The 27,737-nt window shown below is 37.7% G+C and overlaps 1 pseudogene; it reads right to left on the reverse strand.

Moving 5' to 3' along the window:
• Window positions 1–7,343: 7,343 nt before the first annotated feature.
• On the reverse strand, window positions 7,344–27,043 carry LOC149226796 (2-oxoisovalerate dehydrogenase subunit alpha 2, mitochondrial-like; annotated as a pseudogene).
• Between the last annotated feature and the right edge of the window lie 694 nt (window positions 27,044–27,737).

Below are 27,737 nucleotides of genomic sequence, written 5' to 3' on the forward strand. Positions count from 1 at the left end.
CCCCCGAATAATAGGAAGAATGGAGAAAAGTGGAAGGGGGCAGTCCTGAAAGATGCGTCGATTCCGCCACTTCCAGATATTCCAACAAGTTGTAATGTAAAGAGCCTGCCAGATTGGGCATTGGGCGCCCCACCAGGAGAAAGCTTCCTGTACAGAAGAAAACAACTTGTGAGGAAAACCGAAGATGCAGGAGAGTTCATACCAGAGAGCTGTGGATGCTGTGCACTGAAAGAACATATGGAAGTTCGATTCCAATGCCACGTGACAAAGATGACATCTACCGGGCCCAAACCATCCTTTCTTTTGTAGAACATCCCAGGTGAGATTCTTGTTGGAGAAGAGGAGCCATGAAAAGAGAATGGATTTGAGAGGGCAGGGGGCTCTCCAAAGAATGATAGGAAAGACAAAAGGAAGAGAAGGTAAAGCAGCAATTAAAACAGAGTAAAGGTTCCGGACAGTGATGGGGTGAATTGAGTTGCTGGTGGACCAGATTAGTGCATCCTTGGTGCCAATTTGGAGAACCCCGCGGTGAGTGAATCTGGATATGAAGGAGAGCCATATTGGACGGAGGGGGGGGGGGATGGCTAGCTGTAGGTCAGATTTCCAGTTAGGCTCAAGAGAGGACCAAGAGTGTATGAGATGGTTCCAGGTGAAGAGGCCCCTAGAGTGAAAAAAGGAGAGTAAAGACGGAGGGATCATAGACTCAAGGTTGTGAAGGGTAGGGTCGATACCAATGAAGACCGACGATCCAGTGGAAAGAGTCCATTTTAAGTTTGTGAGGAAGAAGGGATGGATCTTTTTGAAGCTGTGCCAGATAGGGGATCCACTCCTGATTCCGAGAGAGGACCTTCTGTGCCAGAACGCCAGATTCCTTCCTTTCAGGTACTTTTTGCTGATCAATGTACTCCACGGACTGTTCCCAAAAATGCCCCTGTGTAGAGATTTGCAGCTGAGCGCTTTTCCAAAAAGATGCATATTTAGAAGACCCCAGCCGCCCTTATCTTTTGGTCGAGTAATAGTATCCATCCTGACAAGGTGTAACTTTGAGTGGAAGGATCGTCCACCCCACAGAAAATTTGAAGCTATGGATTTCATTTTCTTGATAACAGAAGCAGGGAGAAGAAAAAGGTGGCACCAATATACCGCAAGTTGGGAGAGAACCGCCTGGACCAAGATATATCGACCAGCAAGGGACAGAAAGCGTAATTCCCATGCAGAGATCTTGTTGTAGAAACGGTCGACCAACCAGGCCCAGTCCTGGCATCTATATCTCGTGGCTTTTAATTGGAACCCCAAATAAGAGAAACCTTCCTTGATCTGACGAAGATTGATCTGAAAACGTTCAGCAATCCAGAGAGCCAATGTCGGGTTTGTGTCATTGTGGTATAACACAGATTTCCCGCAATTGATCTTGAGTCCAGTGGCGCCTTGAAACCTCTTAAAAAGCATATAGAGGCAGATCCAAGAAGATTTACACAGAATAGCAAAAATTAAAATGTCATCGACGAAGAGGTTGTGGGAGAGGAGGACGTCTCTGCAGATCTTTACAGGCTTGCATCTACCGTCCGCTACAGCGAGGTTGATGTGCGCGCTAAGACAATTCATCACCAATATAAAAAGGAGGGGAGAGAGAGGGCATCCCTGTCGGAGCCCTCTCTCTGCTTGAAAGAAAGAGGATGGGATTCCATTTATAATCACTGAGAAGTGGACACTTTCGACGCACGACATGATCCAGCTGATAGCCAAGGGCCTCAATCCAATTTTGGCAAGGAGAATTCTGAGGAAGCTCCAGTCTACGCAATCAAAAGCCTTTTTTAGATCAATTTTAAGTGCTGCAGCGTCAATGTTCTTCGAGTATATGGAGTAGAGGCATTCCTGAGCCATGGCGATAGCGTCCATAACGAGTCTGTCCTTTAGAAATGCATGTTGTTCCTTTGTTATGAAGGAGTTGAGTACTTTCTTCAATCTTTCAGCAATTATTTTAGAAATGATCTTGTATAGCGAGTTGCACAAAGTAATCGGCCTGTATTCACCAAAGGATGTGGATTTTGCTTGTTTCGGGATCAATGCAATGAAAGTGGCCGAGAGAGCACTATTAATACTTCCGGAGAGGCGAGAGGCGTCGACCATACCCAGCAGATCGTTTTTAAATAGATCGTAAAAGTGGGAAAAAAATTCCACCGGCAAACCATCAGGACCGGGGCTCTTATCTTTTTTAAAGCCCCTGATGGTTTCAGATAGCTCCTCCTCCATGACAGGCTTGTAGAAGTCGTCGTTTGCAGCATCATCGAACATGATCGGCAGAGGGTCCACTGCCCATAGTGAATCAGTTAGATCACTGTGTTGCCGCTGGTATTGCTCCCTGAAGAATCTGGTTGCTTCTGCTGAAATTTCCTGGTGGGAGAAGATACATTCTCCATCATCCTTCTGGATTTTCCATATGGCGTTCTTAGATCTGCGGCCATTAGCAAAATTGTGGAAAAATCTGGTATTCCTGTCCCCCTCCTTGAGCCATATAGCTCGACTTTTTAACCTCCAAGTAGCTTCCTCTTTTAATAGAAGTTGTTTTTTCTTTCTTTCGAGGGTGCAAATGAGGGAGGCCATATCGAGAGACCTGCCATTTTGCTGAATGGATGTTGCAAGCCGGCTTAGTTGAAGGTTGATGTCGAGCAGGTCCTGTGAGTCTCTGCGCTTTTTTTCAATCTGCCATACTTTTGTTTTATCCTTGAGCAGCTGGATTTTGTCGCGAAAGGTGAGAAGAAAAGCATCCTCGGCCTGATTGATATCCTTCCAGCTGGACTTTACGAAGTCATTGAAAGATTTGTCCTGTAAATGTATAGAATTGAACTTGAAGGAGTATCCCATACGTCGTTCTTTGAGTCCCCAGTCGAGGAGGATAGGCTTGTGGTTAGATGTGAAGGCCCCTCCCGTATTTGCAGACGGCATTCCCCATTGCCGGATTAAACTGGAGTGTAGAAGAAAGCGATCAATTCTCTTTCCAATGTAGGTAGAGCCCAGCCGGCCATTTTCCCATGTAGGAGACATATTTTCTGGGATGATATCGACTAGGTCCCGTTTTAAAAACTCAGTTCTCATCCTATCAGCCAATCTGTCAACAGGTCGACATTGACCCCAGCATTCTTCCGATGAGAGAGTGAGATTTAAGTCACCTGGAGCCGCGCAAACGCCAGGAGTAGGAAGCCGAGACCATGCATGGAGGAGCAGAGACACCTTAATGAGCAGAGGGAGCAGAGAGATGAGCCTCCAGTCCACAGGACTGGAGGAGGAAACCCGTAGAGAATGTTAGGAGCTCGATAAATAGGAAAAGCCAGGGAGAGACTTGCATGCGCAGGTGAACGTAAAGATGCCACGTTCCCAGCACGAAGGAAGCTAAGAGGAGTGAGTGTCAAGTTCCATGCAGGGGAGAAAAGCCTCCCGGAAGACGCTTGTAATACCGGCAGAGTAGGGCGCCAATGAGCAAACAAGGGGTGGCAGAGCCGGAGCGCATGCAGAGCGTCGAGTATGGGGGGCTAGAAAAGTCGCTCGGTGTATAGGCAGAGAGCTATTGGCAGATAGTTCACCTAGACAGAAGCTATTGGGCAATGGCTGCCATGGTTCGGTGAATGGCTGCTCCCTTCCTGGCGCGCACGCTCCTCCACTTCCAGAATCGCCAATCCGTTAAAACCCATTCTCGACTATGATCTATGGAATTTTGGAGTTTATAAATCGACTCAAGAAAACATAATTGTGACCACCGTTACATAGAGTCCACAAATCATTTTTCATGTTTGCTCATTTATAGTCACGATGGAGGATGGAGTGTTTTATTTAACACAACGTTGTCTTTCAACTAACGACTTCATAATCTGCCACGGTTAAGTTTGTGTATTTAACCCCAGAGAAGAAGAAGAAAAGAAAAAAAACCTTTCCAAATGTTCAGAGACCAAGTATTTCTTCTATTCTCTTCCTCCATCTAAATCAGTTGAAAATAGTAAAAATATATTATAGATCGATTTATCCAATCAACAAGAAAGACAAATCTATCATAACCCACTCAAACAACATATTTCTTTTATTTTCTTTTTCCATCTGAATCAATACATATTTATTTTGTTTTCCTCTTCCATTCTATTAAATTAAAAATATGAAATATATTATAGATCAATTTATCATATCAACAGGAAAAGCAAACCTATCATAACTGAAACAAAAACAAATATTTATTTTATTTTATTTTTCCATCCAAATCAATACATATTTCTTTTATCTTTCTCTCCCTTCGAAATTAATCGAAAATAGTTTAACAGGTCGTAAATCCAATTGGTCAAATCAACTATAAAGACAAACGTAACATAAAAACATATTCTTCTTCCATACAAATCAACTAAAAATAGTAAAAACAAGAAACATTGAAAAGCATATAATAATTCAATTTGTCCAGAGACAAATCTATCCTAATTTAGTTTGTCTCTCATAGATTTTGAGCCTTTAAACTATTCCCTTATTTCCTTAAAAAAAATATTTAACCAAACAAAATCAAATTTATGATATCTCCAATCACATTAATTGTTTTGTTTGTGTTCACAAGGATATTATTTTCCATTTTTTAACACTAAACCGCCTTTGCCGATGGACCCATGTATGTTCAATATTTACAAATATATTATTCTCATGATTTCAACGCTTTAAAAGGAGTAGGTATGGAGAACCTATGTACAATATTTACCAGAATTTTATGCCCATGAATTTTAATTACACAATAAACCATTGAGAAGAGAAGTGAACAAATATATACCACTCTCTGACTGAACCTTTTCAAGCTCCATTCCCGACACCTTTACTCTCTGCAATGTTGCTACATACTCACACTCCTTATTTCTGTTATATTTCTCTGACTTCTGTAATAACATCTCTGAACGGAATGATGGTTCTCTGCATCACCGTGAATACAATAATCGAAATTTCAAAACCTTAAAAAAGAACTTCGAAATCTTCTCATATAGATTATATAAAACTTCGTACACAGAAATGCAGGGCTGCAGCCGATATTGCTGCCAAGCTTTGATGAGAATTGAAATTTTTTTGCGAGGCTAATCGAACTTTTAAGATAATGATATTCCTGCCGGGAGATTAATGGAGGATATGGCTTCCGTTCGCAGCAATGGCAGTTGTGTCATTTTGATTGAAGTAATGTTACTGTGCGATTCTCTGAGTTGCCAAGTAATGGTACTGTACGATTCTCTGAGTTGTCGTAATTTATACAGCTTCGTGCGCCACTTGTTTGCATATGATATCCGATTTCTACAATGTGCTGCACCCAATTTATAAAAATATGTGACGATGTCTCATAAAACGCTCAGTTTTGCCGTGTATGCCATGTTAAAGTCTCCAACTTCATTAAAAAATGGGATATCACTTCAATTGATTCTTTAAATCGTCTAGGTTTGCCTCGAGCTTTCTGACATACCTAGGTTAAACATTAAATCTATGTCATAATTTTGATAAAGGATATATTTAAATTCTGTCTGCTTTGCAATTGTTTATATGGAGGTATTTATTTTCCTCGAGTTTCGAACGTACATTGAATCTAACGGAGGTTGGAATTTATATTCGAACGTACATTGAGTCTAACGGAGGTTGGAATTTAATATTTGAATGGTAACGGAGGTTGGAATTTATATTCAAGTTCATCCTTAAACTATTTTTTCAAATATTTTGGATATATATATTCTCTATTTATAAAAATAGGTAGGTTTGCTTTGGCTTAAATGATCTATATGAGAATTTTGATAAAAAAGTAACATTTATATAACAAAATTTGTTGCTAAAACATACTTTATAAGAATAAATATTTTCTATAATAAAACATTTCAAATAAAATTTTAAAATTGAAAATGTTTCTGCTAATCTAATATATTTTATGATTTAAGTTTTTTCATTTATGCATATAAATAATTTAATATATAAATGATTAACTTAATTTTTGTATTATAGTTTAAATGTGATTATTTTTACATCATTCTTATTAGCTTATTTTTATAGAGTGCAATTAACAAGATTATTTATAAAATTTGAATTTAATCGTTTTAGAGTGGTACTATGTCTCTATATTACTACTATATAAGAAATAAGAAAGTTTTCATGTGAATTTATTGTTAGTAATTCAAAAGTTTCTTGGAATTTGTAGTATTTTTTAATTAAATGGGATATATAAAAGAAATTTAATTTGCACACATAAAATTATTTTTCACATTTTTGTTCACAAATATGATACATATATATAGTTGGATTGAGTTTCAACTAGTAACATTAGAAATAGGAGTTGAGAAGATCTCTCAACAACTTACTAATCTCAAACACACTACAAATTCAGCATGGAAGCATTATCTTCCAAGTGCCTTTCTTAAGGCTTACATGCCAAATATAAAAATAACACAAATTACAATACCAATCTTTTGTCTAGTAGGTATAGAGAGTCCTCTTTCTTCACCACATAACTTAAAACTACCATTTGACCTCCACTTAAAATATAATTTCCTTTGACCATCATTGATGTACTTGTAGGACTCACACTTCTTGACTACCCTAGAAAATAGTGTCAATACTAAACTTTTCTATGAACATGTTTCCCTCCTAGCAATCTGCATCCAAATACATACTTCTAGTTATATAGGTAAGTTGTCTAAGTATTAAGCGTGTCCAACAGTCAATCATACAATTGACCCTTTTGACATACACACTTATATACACATAAATATAACCTGTAAATGATGCTCTTGAACCACCAAAGAACAACAAGACTCATCACCTATAACAGACTAGACATATCCAAGTCAATGATGTGTTCTCTTAGCACAGAAAAATGTCAAAGAACCATTAGCTTGAACTATATTACTTTGTTTGTTAATAAATCTTTAATATAATTTTACAAATACTAAAATAATAATCAAACACCAAAACAAAGTAAAGCATCAGTTAATCTCAAGAATTAAGGTTGCTTCTGCATCTACGCCAAATTGACTGCAGTATTTGTTACAATAACTAATATTATCCTTAAAATTGTTAGTGTTTCCACCATTGCATTATATTTCCATGAATCCATGGCCAAATGGGATAACAGAATGGCAATCGGTGTTCACATTCCAATACGAGAGCACAGTCTTTTATACGACTACGGCATCCTGAGCCACAATTTCAGGGTGATTCAACAAATCCATGTGCAAGTAATTTCTAGCTACACCATAGTTGAAATTCCATGAGAGTTGTATGGGGCCACAACAGTAATATTATTTCTCCGGTGCACAAGGATATTGCATATTAGTGGTATCACAATAGTCTCTCTTCTATATCTCGGTGTAGCAAAAATTAATAGTTTCGTGAGCAACGTTGGCAAAGAAAGTGGCAATTTCTCTCTTCTCGTCATTGGAAGTCCCAGTTGTGCCAAAGCCAGAGAATGCATTGGCCGCATTGATGAAGTCACTGTATGTATAGAAATTCTTTGCTTCACAGGTATCAGAAGCCCCAAATAAAATTCCATTGAAGAAATTTTTCGTAGTAATATCCTCCACATCTCTACGGCATGTAGAAAAGGCAAGAGCAAGCCTAAGAATAAACACGCTCACTGTCATAACATGGATATGAATCTAGCTCGCAAGAATTCTTTTAATTCCACCATGGCCAAAAATAGTCCAGATTGTGATTTAGATCAGTTCAAATAACGTTAAATCGTTTTCCCTCAACAATAAGCTCCTCGTCACCTATTTGATTCATTTACCAACCATCTATATGCAACTTCCTATTATTTTTTTAGTTGTTGATGATCACCGCAAGCCTGTGTTCGTGCACTTTGGAGTCTTCACTAGATGCAAAACCTCTAATCTTGCGCACCTCGAAATGGCCATCATGCCCCAATCACTTATCTTCAAATTCTCTATATGCACCTCAACAAATCCACTCACATGATCCGTGATCACCTCAGGGACCTTATCCCAATTCCTTGAACACCGAAAACACTATAGGGTACGTATGTTCTTCGATCCGGCAATCAGGGGTCCAAAATTATGGCCGTTCAAAATTTCCTTCAGCAAAATACTCTTTATGTTCGCACAACCCGGGCTGATAACTACAACGCACTGAATGTTTGGTTTGGGAAATCCCTCAATTATCTACAAGGGCTCCTTCGACTACTCATTGAAAGGTCGGACAAACAAAATAGACACCACAAAAAAATTAATCTTATGGATGAACAAACACACTGCAAGGTTTTGGAAATCCCTATGTTATCTACAAGGCTACTTCGACTACTTATGAAAGGGTTGGACAAACAAAACACACACCACAAAACGAATCTATTTTATGGATAAACAAACACACTGCAAAAACTATTGCACCTGCATATTCCTAGGCCCTCCCTTCTGGGACTAAGTCCCAAAAGGGCTCTGACACTAACAAAGGAAATCTAGTTTAAACACATAAAACTATTTCTCACATTTTTTATTCACAAATATTGAGGTCTAACTAGTTCTAATATAGCAAATAGGATTTGAGAAAATATATCAACAACCTATAACTCAAAACACAACAAGAAAACATTATTATCCAAATGATACAAACTTATTAGATATAAAAGAAACTTAAAATAAAAATCAGTTAGTACAAATTAGATATATCTTAGATTATTATTAACTACTTTTTAGAAATTTAATTTTTTAATTTGAGAAAATAACATTTAAATACTTATAATTAAATTATATTAGTTTTTTAATCAATATTTATATAGAAACAAAGTATTAAAATATTAAATGATTTATGAACCTAAAAAAAATGGTAAAAATAATTCAATTCAGGTTTTTAATAAATATATTTTAATATATTTTATAATTTGGTCCTGATGATGAACCACACTTGTTGGTTCCAAAAGCTTTGCCAAAAAATTTCCCCTATGTGATTTCTACCGAAAGACTTTGCTTAATTTATATTTAATTTAATATTGTTTTCCTAAAAATATAAAAATTTTTCATAAAAAAATAATTTGTATTAATTTGACTAGAAAATTAAAATAACATTTTAAAATAGAGATATTATTGATTTTTATTATTTAAGTAAAAAAAATATAAAGGGAAAAAACAATAAGATATGGTCAAGAAACTAAAATCCTTAAATTTTATAAATAAATTTAAAAAAAAAATATTAATAATTTAACTTAACATTTAATTATTCAATGCCTTGCCCCTTAATTTTTAAATTTCCATTCTCGCCAATTCAATTAACAAGAAAAAGTTATCATGGCCTTGTTCAATGCTTTACCCCTTAATTTTTAAATTTCCATTCTCACCAATTCAATTAACCAGAAAAAGTTATCATGACCTTATTCTTCCTCGCCCGATGACCTGAAAATGGAAACAAATTCAACAAAATGAGTTGAAAAAGTTATCATGGCCTTATTCTTCCTCCCCCAATGACCTGAAAATGAAACACAACCAAATTCAACAAAATGAGGTTAGCATCACCTTCTTCTTCCTCTATCCCAACGACCTGAAAATGGAAACTCGCCCCAACTATCTACAAGTCTTTGCGAAGGAATTTATTTTAAAAAATGGCCAGAGGTATTTTATGCAAAATAAAATCACCAAAAAGAGTTATGTTAGGATATTCCGACACATAGGAAATAGTTAAGTACAACTTGGTCTAGTATAGAGTTAGGTAAAGTGTGTTTCTTTACCGTTGTACATTTTGTAACTTACAATCCGACGGTCACGATATGTAGTGATCCGACGGTTCATTCTCTCCTCGGTATTACCGACACTTGATCCGTGGCTTGACACCCGATTGGTCCATGAATTCTATTTAAAGCGCATGGAGGGTCATTTGTAGGGTAATCCGTGCATGAGAGAAGCTTATGTAAATTTTCATTCTTTGATTAATAAATTGCCTGAAGTGGCCGCGTTGGCTCAGGCCGGGGACTGTTTCCCTCTTTGAGGATTTTAACCACGTCAAAATACTAGTGTATTGATCTGCGATCTGGTTGTGAGCGGTGTCCTTTTGGTGTTCTGTCTGAGGAACTTACTCTGTAAATTCCTACATGGTATCAGAGCTATTTGAGGGCCGCGTCTATTGGTGATCCAAATCTGAAGCCGGTAGAACTACATCTGACTGCCGTTTCTTAGATCTGTTGTTTCTGACTGCTTTCGGGCCGAGAGGACTACTCTGTTGTGTTCGGAGCATTTGTTCTAGTGAGGAACCCCTTTCGTTTCACGCGAAAAGGTTTCTGGTAGCCCTAGCTGCGTCATTTTTAAGATCTGGAGGTATACAATGTTTATTTGAAGTTTACTGTTATTTTCTCTCTGTTTATTTCGGTTTCGGTTTATTTAGCCTCTTTTTAACCGGATCTATACCTTTCATTTCTGCGTATGCTCTTTGCCCTGTGACTCTGTGCGATCTGGGCAAATCAGAAACAGAAAGGAAGGATTTTTCTCATGCGTATGCTCTTTTCCCTGCACCTTAGTGTAATCTCGGAAAATCAGAAACATTGAGAAAAATATTTAGTTTTTCGGCTAAAGCTAACTTTGAGCCGCAAGGTTCATTTTTGAAAATATTTAGTTTTTTGGCTAAAGCTAACTTCGAGCCATAAGGTTCGTTTTCTTTACATGTCCGTGTTGGGTTTTGTGTTTTTTGTTTTGTAGGAAAAAAGAGCTTTCTCAAAGCAAGCACACAACCCAAGGCCCCCCCCCCCCCGCTCTCTCTCTCTCTCTCTCTCAAATTTTTTGTATAGATCAATTGGTTCAAAGCTATTTTAAGAGAGTAGAGGTCTTGGGTTCAAGTCTCCATTTTGTGGGGGCGGACTTTTTCATTTCCACACATTCCCGCACTTCGTCGGCAACTTCAACAACTTTGTTTCAAAAAGCCATAACTTCTTCATCCGGAAGCATTTTTCAGAGCCGTTTTTTTTTAAACCAGCCTAATTTTTCGAGATCTATCCATTGGAACACTTACTTTCAGCATCTTCAGCTTCAGTTTCTGTTGAAATGGAAAGTCAATACCAAGTTACCCTTGACAGCACCAACTACTTCCAATGGTTATCCTACATTGAGGATTTACTTAGAAGTAAAGGTCTCTACAGAATAGCCACAGGCCAAGAGAAGAAACCGAAGGATGAAGATAAGGTTGCTAAATGGGAAAATAGACAAGATCAAGCACATGGTTTGATAGGGATGTCTATCTCTCCTGATCTTAGATTCCATATTGCAGAACTTGATACTCCTAATGAAGCATTGGAACAAATAACTAAAGTTTTTGGGATTAAAAATGAAATTAGAGCCCATCAACTTGAAAATGAGTTGCTTACATTGGACCCTAATAATTTTTCTTGCATTGAAGATTTCTTGTCCAAGTTCAAAACCCTTAGATATCTCTTGGAAAGTGTTAAGGTTAAGAAAGAAGATAGTAACCTTATTTATTCCATCCTTACTAAGTTTGGACCAGCCTACTCTGTATTTGTTTCCACCTTCCATTCTACAAGAGAGGCCTTCATTTCTCAAGGAAAAGACTACAAGCCCCCTTCCTTTGACTCTTTTTGTGATTCTAAACTATTACACCTTGGTCTTCTTAATCTTGGAAACTCTTCCAAGAAAGCGTTAGCCGCCCAGTAGCAACCAAATTCAAAGAATCCTAAGAAGTCATATCCTAAAAAGGATGGTCCTAAACCAAACAAGGGTCCTAAGCAATTTCAGCCCCAAAATGAAAAATCATTTCAACAAAATGATAAGACAAATAAAAACAAAGGGAAGAAGACTGATAGACATTGCAATTTTTGTAATCGAGATGGCCACTTAGAATCAAAATGCTTTAAAAAGATGGAAGCCTTGGAAGCAGCAATGAAGAAGCATAACATCCATTTGGGGCAATCTTCAACTTCAACTTCATCTTCAGGAATGGCACTTTCTGCATGTGGTTGTCAAGCATCTCGGTTTGGCTATGCATTAAATGTATCTTCTTCTTCTCATTCTCATGAGTGGCTCATTGATTCTGGAGCTTCTTATCACATGGCCAAAAACAAAGCCATGTTTTCTTCTTTAAATGATTGTAACACCAAAAATATATATGTTGGTGATGATAGATCTCTTAATGTTGTAGGGACTGGAACTGTTCATCTAGACAATGGTCAGTTTAATGATGTATTATGTGTTCCAACCTTATCTTGCAACCTTCTATCTGTATATCAGATAACTCATTCAGGTGAAGGTAAAATCGTTGAATTTTCACCTCATGATGTTGTAATCAAGGACTTAAAATATCCTAAACAGATTTTGGCTGCTGGCATTGCTGATGATTCTACAAGGTTGTATAAGTTTCACAACTTTGGGTCATCAAATCTTCCCTCGGTATTTGTTGCTCATAACGATGAACTGAGCAAACTTTGGCATGAGCGATTTGGTCACTTAAACTATCGCTCCCTTCAGCATCTATGTAAAGGAAATATGGTGACAGGTCTTCCTATGGTATCTTGCCGAGATGGTGTTTGTTCTGGATGTGTACTCGGAAAACATCATCAGGACAGTTTTGAAAAACGTCCCTCTTGGCACGCCTCAGCCCCTTTACAGCTTGTGCATAGTGATTTATGTGGTCCACTTCCAGTTATGTCATTCTCTGGCTGCAAGTATTTCTTAACTTTCATTGATGATTTCTCCAGATGCACTTGGGTATACTTCTTAAAACTCAAGAGTGAAGTATTTAACACTTTTTTGGCCTTCAAGGCCTTTGTTGAAAAACAATCTGGACATCAAATTCTTAAGTTAAGATCTGATAATGGCGGAGAATATGTTAAAAACACATTCATCAACTTTTGCACTGAGAATGGAATTCAAATGCAACATACTGTTCCATACACTCCACAACAAAATGGTGTAGATGAAAGGAAGAATCGCACCTTAAAGGAAATGGCTAATTGTATGCTACAATCTAAAGGACTTGGTCTTAGTTTTTGGGCAGAAGCAATTAACTGTGCAAATTACATAATAAATCGCACTCCTACTAAGGCTTTAAAGAATATCACTCTAGAAGAAGCATGGAGCTCAATCAAAACCAGATGTAAGTCACTTTTGTGTTTTTGGAAGTGAAGCGTGGGCCCATATTCCAGACGAAAAGCATAAAGCTTTAGAACCTAAGAGTGAAAAATGTACTTTTGTTGGATATTTTGAAGATGTCAAAGGCTATAGACTTATTCCATTCAAGTCCAAAAATGTTATCATTAGAAGAGATGTAAAATTTGATGAAAATATATCGGCCTGCGAGCCTAGTCCGGCGGATGTGCCACCTCTCCCTATCTCTTCTACCTTTGAAAACATTTCTTCTTCAGATGATGAAAGTGAGGATGACAATCCTCCCCCACCATCTCAGGATCCTCCTTCAGCTCCTGAGCTTCCAAAATGGGTTCGTGCTACTCGAGATGCAGCAGGTGATCTTGCCAGTGATCCTACAGATCAGCGACGCACACGTTCTCAGTTCGAGAGAGCCTCTTCTTTACTGGCTCAAGCTCCAGTAAATTATGATCCTGACACCTTTGCAGAAGCTTCAGGCCATCCAGATTGGGAAGCAGCTATGAATGAAGAATATCATTCATTATTGGCAAATGATACATGGGATCTTGTTCCTTTACCAAAGGGACGAAAACTTGTTAGATGCAAATGGGTTTACAGAACCAAGTATGGACCAGATGGGAAAGTTGATAAACATAAAGCTCGTCTTGTTGCTAAGGGCTTTTCACGGGTTGAAGGCATTGACTACACTGAAACCTTCTCCCCTGTTGCCAAAATGAACTCTCTCCGCCTTGTTCTTTCCCTTGCTGCCTCTTTCAAATGGGAAGTTCATCAGATAGATGTTAAATCTGCCTTCTTGCATGGGGACTTGCATGAAGAAATCTATATGGAACAACCCATTGGCTTCATACAAACAGACTCCAGCCTTGTTTGTCGACTTAAGAAATCTCTTTATGGTCTCAAGCAAGCTCCTCGGGCTTGGTATGCCAAAATGGATAGCTTTCTTTTAGAATCTGGCTTTTCTAGGTGTCATTCTGACAATATTGTCTACACCAAGAAAGTGGGCAACTCTCTTATCATCCTTGTTCTTTATGTTGATGATCTTATCCTTACTGGTAGTGATCCCAACCTTATAAACCATGTGAAGTCTAGCCTGAAAAGGAAATTTGAAATGACAAACTTAGGACACTTACACTATTTTCTCGGTCTTCAAGTCTTGCAATCCAAGGAGGGTATTTCCCTTTCCCAGTCCAAGTATGCTTGTGATATTCTACGTCATTTTCACATGGAAGACAGTAAGCCAGCCCCTTCTCCCTTTCAGTCTGGAGTCAAACTTTCAGCTACTTGTACTTCTCCTGAAGTTGATGCTACCTTATACCGTCAACTTGTAGGAAAACTTTTGTATCTAACCCATACTCGTCCTGAACTTTCCTTTGTTGTTGGCCTTGTTGCTCGGTTCATGCAAAACCCCCGTGAAAGTCATTGGAAAGCAGCTAAAAGAATACTTCGTTATGTTCGAGGTACAGTTCAGTTTGGGATTCATTACAGTGCCAAAGCAGCTCCTCTATTGGTTGGTTTCACTGATTCCGATTGGGCTGGTGACCCTGATGATCGGAAGTCTACTGCCGGTTATGTGTTCACTCTTGGTTCAGGACCTATTACATGGGCTTGTAATAAACAAGCTGCCATTTCTCTTTCATCAGCAGAAGCAGAGTATCGTGGTGCCGTAGAAGCTAGTAAGGAAGCCTTGTGGCTTCGTCAGATCCTGTCAGAATTTGGCCTTCAGCAGCAGCATCCGACTACACTTTGGTGTGATAATCAAAGTGACATTCAGCTATGCAAAGATCCAGTCCAACATCAGCACAGCAAACACATTGAACTGCACATGCACTTCATCAGAAAGCTCATTCACGACCATGTTCTTGAAGTGCAATATTGTTCAACAGATGATCAAGTTGCAGACATCTTCACAAAGGCTCTCACAGAGGCGAAGTTCACTAAACTTCGATTTATGGTTGGAGTTTAGGAAGTTGTCACTAAGGGGGGATAGGCTCTAGTGCCTCCTTCCTTCTCCTATTGTGTCATATTTGTAAATCCTTCAATCCTATCCCAAGTTGTTCTTAAGGGGGGATGTTAGGATATTCCGACACATAGGAAATAGTTAAGTACAACTTGGTCTAGTATAGAGTTAGGTATAGAGTTAGGTAAAGTGTGTTTCTTTACCGTTGTACATTTTATAACTTACAATCCGATGGTCACGATATGTAGTGATCCGACGGTTCATTCTCTCCTCGGTATTACTGACACTTGATCCGTGGCTTGACACCCGATTGGTCCATGAATTCTATTTAAAGCGCATGGAGGGTCATTTGTAGGGTAATCCGTGCATGAGAGAAGCTTATGTAAATTTTCATTCTTTGAGTAATAAATTGCCTGAAGTGGCCGCATTGGCTCAGGCCGTGGACTGTTTCCCTCTTTGAGGGTTTTAACCACGTCAAAATACTGGTGTATTGATCTGCGATCTGGTTGTGAGCGGTGTCCTTTTGGTGTTCTGTCTGAGGAACTTACCCTGTAAATTCCTACATGGTATCAGAGCTATTTGAGGGCCGCGTCCGTTGGTGATCCAAATCTGAAGCTGGTAGAACTACATCCGACTGCCGTTTCCTAGATCTGCTGTTTCTGACTGCTTTCGAGCCAAGAGGACTACTCTGTTGTGTTCGGAGCATTTGTTCCAGTGAGGAACCCCTTTCGTTTCACGCGAAAAGGTTTCTGGTAGCCCTAGCTGCGTCATTTTTAAGATCTGGAGGTATACAGTGTTTATTTGAAGTTTACTGTTATTTTCTCTCTGTTTATTTCGGTTTCAGTTTATTTAGCCTCTTTTTAACCGGATCTATACCTTTCATTTCTGCGTATGCTCTTTTCCCTGCGACTTTGTGCGATCTGGGCAAATCAGAAACAGAAAGGAAGGATTTTTCTCATGCGTATGCTCTTTTCCCTGCACCTTAGTGTGATCTCGGAAAATCAGAAACATTGAGAAAAATATTTAGTTTTTTGGCTAAAGCTAACTTTGAGCCGCAAGGTTCATTTTTGAAAATATTTAGTTTTTTGGCTAAAGCTAACTTCGAGCCATAAGGTTCGTTTTCTTTGCATGTCCGTGTTGGGTTTTGTGTTTTTTGTTTTGTAGGGAAAAAGAGCTTTCTCAAAGCAAGAACGCAACCCAAGGCCCCCCCCCCCCCCCCCTCTCTCTCTCTCTCTCTCTCTCTCAAATTTTTTGTATAGATCAATTGGTTCAAAGCTATTTTAAGAGAGTAGAGGTCTTGGGTTCAAGTCTCCATTTTGTGGGGGCGGACTTTTTCATTTCCGCACATTCCCGCACTTCGTCGGCAACTTCAACAACTTTTTTTCAAAAAGCCATAACTTCTTCATCCGGAAGCATTTTTCAGAGCCGTTTTTTTTTAAACCAGCCTAATTTTTCGAGATCTATCCATTGGAACACTTACTTTCAGCATCTTCAGCTTCAGTTTCTGTTGAAATGGAAAGTCAATACCAAGTTACCCTTCACAGCACCAACTACTTCCAATGGTTTTCCTACATTGAGGATTTACTTAGAAGTAAAGGTCTCTACAGAATAGCCACAGGCCAAGAGAAGAAACCGAAGGATGAAGATAAGGTTGCTAAATGGGAAAATAGACAAGATCAAGCACATGGTTTGATAGGGATGTCTATCTCTCCTGATCTTAGATTCCATATTGCAGAACTTGATACTCCTAATGAAGCATTGGAACAAATAACTAAAGTTTTTGGGATTAAAAATGAAATTAGAGCCCATCAACTTGAAAATGAGTTGCTTACATTGGACCCTAATAATTTTTCTTGCATTGAAGATTTCTTGTCCAAGTTCAAGACCATTAGATATCTCTTGGAAAGTGTTAAGGTTAAGAAAGAAGATAGTAACCTTATTTATTCCATCCTTACTAAGTTTGGACCAGCCTACTCTGTATTTGTTTCCACCTTCCATTCTACAAGAGAGGCCTTCATTTCTCAAGGAAAAGACTACAAGCCCCCTTCCTTTGACTCTTTTTGTGATTCTAAACTATTACACCTTGGTCTTCTTAATCTTGGAAACTCTTCCAAGAAAGCGTTAGCCGCCCAGTAGCAACCAAATTCAAAGAATCCTAAGAAGTCATATCCTAAAAAGGATGGTCCTAAACCAAACAAGGGTCCTAAGCAATTTCAGCCCCAAAATGAAAAATCATTTCAACAAAATGATAAGACAAATAAAAACAAAGGGAAGAAGACTGATAGACATTGCAATTTTTGTAATCGAGATGGCCACTTAGAATCAAAATGCTTTAAAAAGATGGAAGCCTTGGAAGCAGCAATGAAGAAGCATAACATCCATTTGGGGCAATCTTCAACTTCAACTTCATCTTCAAGAATGGCACTTTCTGCATGTGGTTTTCAAGCATCTCGGTTTGGCTATGCATTAAATGTATCTTCTTCTTCTCATTCTCATGAGTGGCTCATTGATTCTGGAGCTTCTTATCACATGGCCAAAAACAAAGCCATGTTTTCTTCTTTAAATGATTGTAACACCAAAAATATATATGTTGGTGATGATAGATCTCTTAATGTTGTAGGGACTGGAACTGTTCATCTAGACAATGGTCAGTTTAATGATGTATTATGTGTTCCAACCTTATCCTGCAACCTTCTATCTGTATATCAGATAACTCATTCAGGTGAAGGTAAAATCGTTGAATTTTCACCTCATGATGTTGTAATCAAGGACTTAAAATATCCTAAACAGATTTTGGCTACTGGCATTGCTGATGATTCTACAAGGTTGTATAAGTTTCACAACTTTGGGTCATCAAATCTTCCCTCGGTATTTGTTGCTCATAACGATGAACTGAGCAAACTTTGGCATGAGTGATTTGGTCACTTAAACTATCGCTCCCTTCAGCATCTATGTAAAGAAAATATGGTGACAGGTCTTCCTATGGTATCTTGCCGAGATGGTGTTTGTTCTGGATGTGTACTCGGAAAACATCATCGGGATAGTTTTGAAAAACGTGCCTCTTGACACGCCTCAGCCCCTTTACAGCTTGTGCATAGTGATTTATGTGGTCCACTTCCAGTTGTGTCATTCTCTGGCTGCAAGTATTTCTTAACTTTCATTGATGATTTCTCCAGATGCACTTGGGTATACTTCTTAAAACTCAAGAGTGAAGTATTTAACACTTTTTTGGCCTTCAAGGCCTTTGTTGAAAAACAATCTGGACATCAAATTCTTAAGTTAAGATCTGATAATGGCGGAGAATATGTTAAAAACACATTCATCAACTTTTGCACTGAGAATGGAATTCAAATGCAACATATTGTTCCATACACTCCACAACAAAATGGTGTAGCTGAAAGGAAGAATCGCACCTTAAAGGAAATGGCTAATTGTATGCTACAATCTAAAGGACTTGGTCTTAGTTTTTGGGTAGAAGCAATTAACTGTGCAAATTACATAATAAATCGCACTCCTACTAAGGATTTAAAGAATATCACTCTAGAAGAAGCATGGAGCTCAATCAAACCAGATGTAAGTCACTTTCGTGTTTTTGGAAGTGAAGCGTGGGCCCATATTCCAGACGAAAAGCATAAAGCTTTAGAACCTAAGAGTGAAAAATGTACTTTTGTTGGATATTTTGAAGATGTCAAAGGCTATAGACTTATTCCATTCAAGTCCAAAAATGTTATCATTAGAAGAGATGTAACATTTGATGAAAATATATCGGCCTGCGAGCCTAGTCCGGCGGATGTGCCACCTCTCCCTATCTCTTCTACCTTTGAAAACATTTCTTCTTTAGATGATGAAAGTGAGGATGACAATCCTCCCCCACCATCTCAGGATCCTCCTTCAGCTCCTGAGCTTCCAAAATGGGTTCGTGCTACTCAAGATGCAGCAGGTGATCTTGCCTGTGATCCTACAGATTAGCGACGCACACGTTCTCAGTTCAAGAGAGCCTCTTCTTTACTGGCTCAAGCTCCAGTAAATTATGATCCTGACACCTTTGCAGAAGCTTCAGGCCATCTAGATTGGGAAGCAACTATGAATGAAGAATATCATTCATTATTGGCAAATGATACATGGGATTTTGTTCCTTTACCAAAGGGACGAAAAGTTGTTAGATGCAAATGGGTTTACAGAACCAAGTATGGACCAGATGGGAAAGTTGATAAACATAAAGCTCGTCTTGTTGCTAAGGGCTTTTCACAGGTTGAAGGCATTGACTACACTGAAACCTTCTCCCCTGTTGCCAAAATGAACTCTATCCGCCTTGTTCTTTCCCTTGCTGCCTCTTTCAAATGGGAAGTCCATCAGATAGATGTTAAATCTACCTTCTTGCATGGGGACTTGCATGAAGAAATCTATATGGAACAACCCATTGGCTTCATAGAAACAGACTCCAGCCTTGTTTGTCGACTTAAGAAATCTCTTTATGGTCTCAAGCAAGCTCCTCAGGCTTGGTATGCCAAAATGGATAGCTTTCTTTTAGAATCTGGCTCTTCTAGGTGTCATTCTGACAATATTGTCTACACCAAGAAAGTGGGCAACTCTCTTATCATCCTTGTTCTTTATGTTGATGATCTTATCCTTACTGGTACTGATCCCAACCTTATAAACCATGTGAAGTCTAGCCTGAAAAGGAAATTTGAAATGACAAACTTAGGACACTTACACTATTTTCTCGGTCTTCAAGTCTTGCAATCCAAGGAGGGTATTTCCCTTTCCCAGTCCAAGTATGCTTGTGATATTCTACGTCATTTTCACATGGAAGACAGTAAGCTAGCCCCTTCTCCCTTTCAGTCTGGAGTCAAACTTTCAGTTACTTGTACTTCTCCTGAAGTTGATGCTACCTTATACCATCAACTTGTAGGAAAACTTTTGTATCTAACCCATACTCGTCCTGACCTTTCCTTTGTTGTTGGCCTTTTTGCTCGGTTCATGCAAAACCCCCGTGAAAGTCATTGGAAAGCAGCTAAAAGAATACTTTGTTATGTTCGAGGTACAGTTCAGTTTGGGATTCATTACAGTGCCAAAGCAGCTCCTCTATTGGTTGCTTTCATTGATTCCGATTGGGCTGGTGACCCTGATGATCGGAAGTCTACTGCCGGTTATGTGTTCACTCTTGGTTCAGGACCTATTACATGGGCTTGTAAGAAACAAGCTGCCATTTCTCTTTCATCAGCAGAAGCAGAGTATCGTGGTGCCGTAGAAGCTAGTAAGGAAGCCTTGTGGCTTCGTCAGATCCTGTCAGAATTTGGCCTTCAGCAGCAGCATCTGACTACACTTTGGTGTGATAATCAAAGTGCCATTCAGCTATGCAAAGATCCAGTTCAACATCAGCACAGCAAACACATTGAACTGCACATGCACTTCATCAGAAAGCTCATTCACGGCCATGTTCTTGAAGTGCAATATTGTTCAACAGATGATCAAGTTGCAGACATCTTCACAAAGGCTCTCACAGAGGCGAAGTTCACTAAACTTCGATTTATGGTTGGAGTTCAGGAAGTTGTCACTAAGGGGGGATAGGCTCTAGTGCCTCCTTCCTTCTCCTATTGTGTCATATTTGTAAATCCTTCAATCCTATCCCAAGTTGTTCTTAAGGGGGGATGTTAGGATATTCCGACACATAGGAAATAGTTAAGTACAACTTGGTCTAGTATAGAGTTAGGTATAGAGTTAGGTAAAGTGTGTTTCTTTACCGTTGTACATTTTATAACTTACAATCTGATGGTCACGATATGTAGTGATCCGACGGTTCATTCTCTCCTCGGTATTACTGACACTTGATCCGTGGCTTGACACCCGATTGATCCATGAATTCTATTTAAAGTGCATGGAGGGTCATTTGTAGGGTAATCCGTGCATGAGAGAAGCTTATGTAAATTTTCATTCTTTGATTAATAAATTGCCTGAAGTGGCCGCGTTGGCTCAGGCCGTGGACTGTTTCCCTCTTTGAGGGTTTTAACCACGTCAAAATACTGGTGTATTGATCTGCGATCTGGTTGTGAGCGGTGTCCTTTTGGTGTTCTGTCTGAGGAACTTACCCTGTAAATTCCTACAAGTTAAGGGTGTCAGTGAGAAGGAGTGAGGCTAAATAATATATTAAATAGGATTTTCATATCATCACTCAACCAAATATGATTTATATATTATCTTTATCCACTTAAAAAAAAATTCACCGTGACTTTTTTATTAAAAGCAAAATAGCCCAGCAAGAGCGGAGGGTGAATAGTGGAGAGCAATAATATAATAGTCATATTTTGATATTATCTCCCGTCCACCCACCCTTTTCTTATAAATATCGATTTTAATGAGTGGAACTCTAAGAATTTTAATAACTCTATGGTGCCTTGCACCCCTTTTTCAAACCTCAAAATCCGTGAATATTTAAAGGGTTATTGAAAAATAATTTTTGGCAATCCAATAATAAGATTTAGTGGTAGGACTTCATTCCATAGAGACTATAATTTCACAATTTCGAAATCATTCCTACATTTTCTCATAGCAATTAGCTCTAGAGATTCTACATTTTGTCATAGCAATAGAGCTATGCTTTTACAAGATTTGAAATAATTCTTATATTTTGTGATAGGAATTAATTTATGATTTCAGAAATGGTAGCAATATAATAAGTCTTCTTGGAAAACTTTTAAGAATCATTTTGATATTGAATATATTTAACTTGGAAAAAAATGTGTTCTATAATAATAGAAAATACTCCAAATTTCATGTCATCTCCAATATAAAATGGGATTTTAGAATATCAGTCAATTTTCCAAGGCATAGACCACTTCAATAGTAAAAAAATTAGCATTGATTCCTATAAATTTTATATGCATCTTTTTATTAGGGAAAGTCTCCTTCCTTTAACCACCTACCAATAATCATAACCACCTCCTTCCTTATGGATGCAGAATCTATGATGATAGCTCCTTCTTCCCATCAATAATCTCGGATGGCATTGTAAAACCAATAATCTCGGATGGCATTGTAAAACCTTTGAAATATATAATTTTATTTTTTTGAAAATTCTTTAACTAATATAAAAAATTCATACTTGAATGTAGATTCAAATTTTTTTAGTTGAGGGTAATAAGCGACCTAAGTGCTCTATAAACAAAATGTTAATACTTTATTAAATTTTACTTTTTTAAATTATGAAAATAACTACTATTCAACCATATTAGATTTTAAAATAGCGTTCAAAGTTTATATTATATTATATTGGAATGTAAGGAAAATTTAATAATTTTTAAATTATAAAAATAATTACTATGCAGCCATATTAGGTTTTAAAATAGTGTTCAAAATTTATATTAGGTTTTAAAATAGTGTTCAAAATTTATATTATATTATATAGGATAATAATTTTTAATAAAAACTATTAACCACCACAAATACTTGTCAGCCATTATGTCATTTGTGATCAAAGTGGCTTAAAAATTTTATCCAGGTTTATAGGAAAAGTACTCTTCAGCCGATATGTTATTCGTTACCAAAGGGGTCAAAAAAATAGTTTACCAAGGAAAAAGTACTCATGATAACATATCTGCCTCAAATTTCAACTATCATAATTTTTTTGTGTTATATATATATAGTTTATAAACTAGCAATTGTCCCAAAAGGTACAAAGAGAGGCCGATAGGATCATTAAATTGGAATTGTTGAATTTTTCTAGAAGAGTCAATTGGTCTGTGGAAAACCTTCTTTTCTTGGACTGGATCATTGTGCAATTACTTTTCTTTAGATGTTTTATTTATATCTATATTACAAGGAACACATTGAATGTCAAAGCAAATATAACAATACATGGGTGGGAATACTGCAAATCTATTTCAAACACCATAGACAAATTTGCAAATCGATTTCAAACACCAGAAACCAAAATTAGTAATAAAACTTGCTTTGCTATTGTTTATATCCTCCTCCAAAACACATTAAAAAATACAACACAGCACAACACATTGATGAAATTGCAACATGGCACATTGATGGAGCGCTCCACCACCCAGACCCATCTTAGCTTTCAATGAGACTGCCTGATACAGCTTTACATTAGACTGCCTAAGAGAAAAAGAGAACTAATAAGCTACCAGAGTCAAAGATATCCCTGTTTAACCTGCTCTATAAAGAGAAAAACCATTTTTTTTTCAGATCGCCCCATATATCTCAAGAATGAATTACAAAAAACAAACAAATTAAGGAAACAGAAAATTACCAAACAGATTGTTTATGAGCCATCAGTGTCCATAAGTGATTAAATTGTTAAATCACAGTGTCCCAAAGTTTATGTGGGATCAGTAAGCCCATGACGACCATTGACTGGGCTGATCGAACGAACCGGGCGGCCTCCTGGGAATCTCCTATAATATATAGGAGTCAAAATTACTTCAAGATGCACCAGATACTCTCCCTGGAAAAATCCGGGCAGGAAATTACAAAGGTGACACAGATCTAATACCCTGATCAAGCTTATGCCAAAGTCAACTAAAGTTAACTATAGGAAACTTTTAGAACTTTAGTTTACCTGTCCCCTCTCATCTTGAAATCTTTCAGACTTTTAAACAGGAAAATTAAAAGATTAAATCTGCTGATCCTTCCAAAATTGCAAGAAAATGCTTTAAAATTCTTATAAAATAATGCAAAGTCCAGATGCATTGAATTTAGCTTGCCTGCGTGCATTTGTAATCAGAAAGACATCACATACCGTAAATAATATGTTTTCTTAGGCCAAATCAACGCCTCTGGATGATCCGCATGTGTTTCACACAAACAGCCTTTCAAAATCAGATAAAATTCTGTAAATTGCCAACAGTATCTGATGGTCACTAAAATACTCGCAACACACACCTCTGCTGAACTTTAAGGGCTAAAGATGTGGTCTGCAACAACAAAAACAAAAATACAACACTTCTTTGTGGCACATTCCACCACTGGCAGCCGGCATTAAAGCATTTCGTTCCTTCTTTTGCAGCTTTCCCCGTTGGAATGAGGAAAGCTAAAGAGTTGGCCGCAAGTAGTTTTAATTGGTGTATGGGGTATATAATTTAATACTAATCAGTGCTTGCCAAAAGCCAGGGAAGAAGAACAACAACAATAATTGGCAGACCAAAGAAAGAATTAACTCTGCGGCCAAGAGTGACATAAAAGAATGGGAAAAAGTAGTAAAAATATCTTCAAGAATGACATAAAAGAATGGGAAAAAACAGTAAAAATATCTTGCCATGAAAAAAAGGCAACTCAACCGATATTTGGAAAAAGCAGTCACACTTCAAATCAACAGTTGAAAGTGTCTCACCTGATCGAATGGAATAGGGTAAGAAGATATTTTCAATGCTTGGTTTTTCCATGCGTTCAGCAATTTGTATTGCCTGTGAAATCTATACAAACCAAAAGGAAAGTTAATTTCCCGAACATGGTTCATGTGGATTATCAACAGCTCAAAGTTGTTTACAAATGACATAATCTAAATCAAAGCTGTGATAGTGAATGCCATAAAACACTTTTCTGTGCAAAACGAGGCTTTGGATTTCAAGTATATCTCGTTTCGTATTTCAGTCCGAAGGTTCAATTCAGCCTTCTCAGTCCACCAGTTATTTTGAGTCAGCCAATTTCTAAACCTTGACACAGGGTCATGCTTCAACCTCCAATGTTCAATTTCATCTATTCTTTGATATTTCGTTGAGTCATCTGATGTTGAATGGTGACCTACTTGGTATGTAAGTGCCTTCCAATATAATAATGAGAATGGAACATCTTCATCTTCATCATAAATGTACTATATAAAGATATACATTACAAGCATTGCTAGATCCCCTTACAAATAGCCAAGTATTAGTGATTTGTCAACATCCAAGAAAAAACATAAATACAAATCCAGATTCATTTGGACAAATATGTTGTTCATGTACCGAAAGTGAAGATGAAACATTAAAACCATAAATTAAAATCCATAAAAGATCACAACTCTTCTGTTACTATTTGTCCCAACAAAGTATTAGGATTCAAGAAATGGTTGGACTTTAACAAAGTGAATACAATAAAACAGCATGTGAAGTGTAAGGAGTTAACTCAATGGGTTGTCATGTATATTGTTGGGCATTTTGCTGATTAAAAATCAACAGGGTCCCTAGTTTGAATCCCACTAGGTTACATGTATTAGTTTATACTAATAGTTTTATTAAGGATATTATTCACTAATGTGGGGAAGCATCCCTTTGGTTTCTTGTAAAGTTTTCTTAAAGAAATATTGGAATCTGAACTATGTGAAAAACACTGAAAGTATACCTCTATTAGGATTGGTTTAAACTCATCAATTGCCATCTGTCGTGCCTTGCTAACTGCAAAGTACATAGCAAGTGCATCATTCCCGTCGACACGAATGCTTCTTATCCCATAACCTTGCCCTCTAACAACTACACAATAACCTCGAATTTGCCAAAAGATAGCGAGCAAATAGACAATCAAATTAGAGTGCCCTTCCAGAAGAGTCATTTTTAGTAACAAATAGGCATACAAACTTATTAAATATGCAGAGTACTTTTGAACCGTTCTGACGATGGGGTACTGATTGCCCATCCATTGTTTCGGCAAATAAATACAACTGGAACTTCTAGAACTGCTGCAAAGTTTAAGGCAGCATGACAATCTCCCTGAGGCAAAAAGGAGAAATGCATCAGTTAAAAGCAATAGAGATTTTGAGCTGACATTAGGAGCACAGATTACGATAACATCTTTCTTTGGAAGGATAATTGGGTCAGTAAAAAATGTGATGGTTGAGAGCAGAGACTGACCTCACTCGTGCCACCATCACCAAAAAAAGTTACTGTACAAGCTTGCTTCTTGTCCATTTTTATGGAATACGCTGCACCTACTGAATGAGGAAGTTGTGTCCTGGAAAATACACATGATACATGGAATGCAGTAAGAACTCCCAATCAGCCCAAAAGATTGTTTACAAAATAAAACTAATACATAATGTACCTGATATCTAAATTTATAAAGATAACTACCATTCAAGTGAAGGAGACCCTTACGCTATAGGCGATGATATTGTGAAGTAATTCAATGCATTAAATCCATAATGGATAGGCATCTGGCACCCCTTGCCATAATCAGCACATTTCCCAAAGCACTGGTTTGCAAATTCTTGCATTGTGAAACCACGCCAAATAAGGAACCTGGTTCTCGATACTGCACACATTAATAACATAAGCCCTTTCGGTTAAGCTTACTGTAGTGCTTAAGTATTTTGGCAGTACATTCAACCATCTATAAAAGGCTTCTAGAATAATAATATAGACCTGAGGTGCTTATTAATGAAACAATTCATAACCCTGGTGGGATGCTGGGATGCTTTTAAAAGTGATATTATCTATATGGAAAGGTTGCAAAACCATGGTGTATATGAATTTGGGAGACTAGCTCTTGCTTCAGAACAGCCATACAAGTTAAAATTCCATTCTCAACCAAGGTCTTTAGCACTGAACAAGCCGATTAAGATAATTTTTCGAAAACACTTTCATTTTAAATTTCTAAACTAACACATCTTGATCAAACTATATACTTGGGAAAAGACCACATCATCAATAGTCAAAGCTGCTGCTGATGAAATATTGATGGCCTCTTCTCCATTACACGTAAGATAGAAAGAAATTCTGCCTTGCCTCTGTGCTTCATAAAATATGGTGTCCACAACTTGAAGAGTTACCATACTCTCATACATTTTCAATGCCAAGTCTTTGCTAATCTGTCAGACATCAAAATTATGGATATTGATGTCATAGATAAACTCGTGATTAAATATACATCAGAGAAGTCCACGTCACAGCAAGGGAACTCATCAAATATTAATAAGTACATAGATCACCTGACTGAAGCCATCAGTGGAGGCAAGGGCTAACCAGCCTGCCATAGGGCATTAAATGCCCGGGTACATGCATGCTCTATAACAAAATATAATGCGCACGCGGTGGCTACATAAATTAAAAATAAGCATGCTCTATAACAAAATATAACGCGCACGCGGTGGCTACATAAATTAAAAATAAGGGCGGTGTACTATTTTGTTATAGATAATTCATGTACCCGGGCATTTAATGCCGTATGGCAGGCTAGTTAGCCCTTACATCAGTGGAAATCTGACACCCAACCTCATTCAAAACCCTGTAGCAAGGTACACGTTTATTCGAAGACTCGGATATGAAGTTCATTTCATAAGTGAGCTCAACTTTCCCGCCTGGAACATCCAGAAACTGTCAATTCAAAAATAGAATTTAAAATCAGAATTGTAAGAGTAATCATTCATTTTCTAGCATTTAAATCTGCAGTTCACAATAACAATCTCTACTCTACATGGCTTTGCTTCTTCCTAGTTTTCAAGCAGGTCTTAACTATGTTGACTTAATAACTAATTTTGAATAAATTGGTTGTATATTGAGCTTTCGAAATGCATTTTTGAAGTCTCAGTCAAACTGCAGCAGGGGCATCACATGGAAGAGCTTTTTTACCGAACTACTTCGAAACGAAAATATGCTCAGGCTCACATTGCAATGATAACAGAAGTGTTGATTCTAAATAAGGTCATGTACAACCAAGCTTCAATTTGAATGAGATTCAACGGCCATCATGAAGATCTC

The sequence above is a fragment of the Pinus tabuliformis genome, chromosome J (assembly GCF_031772625.1).
Source record: "Pinus tabuliformis cultivar Carrire ecotype Pingquan chromosome J, CPIR1, whole genome shotgun sequence".
NCBI lineage: Eukaryota > Viridiplantae > Streptophyta > Pinopsida > Pinales > Pinaceae > Pinus > Pinus tabuliformis.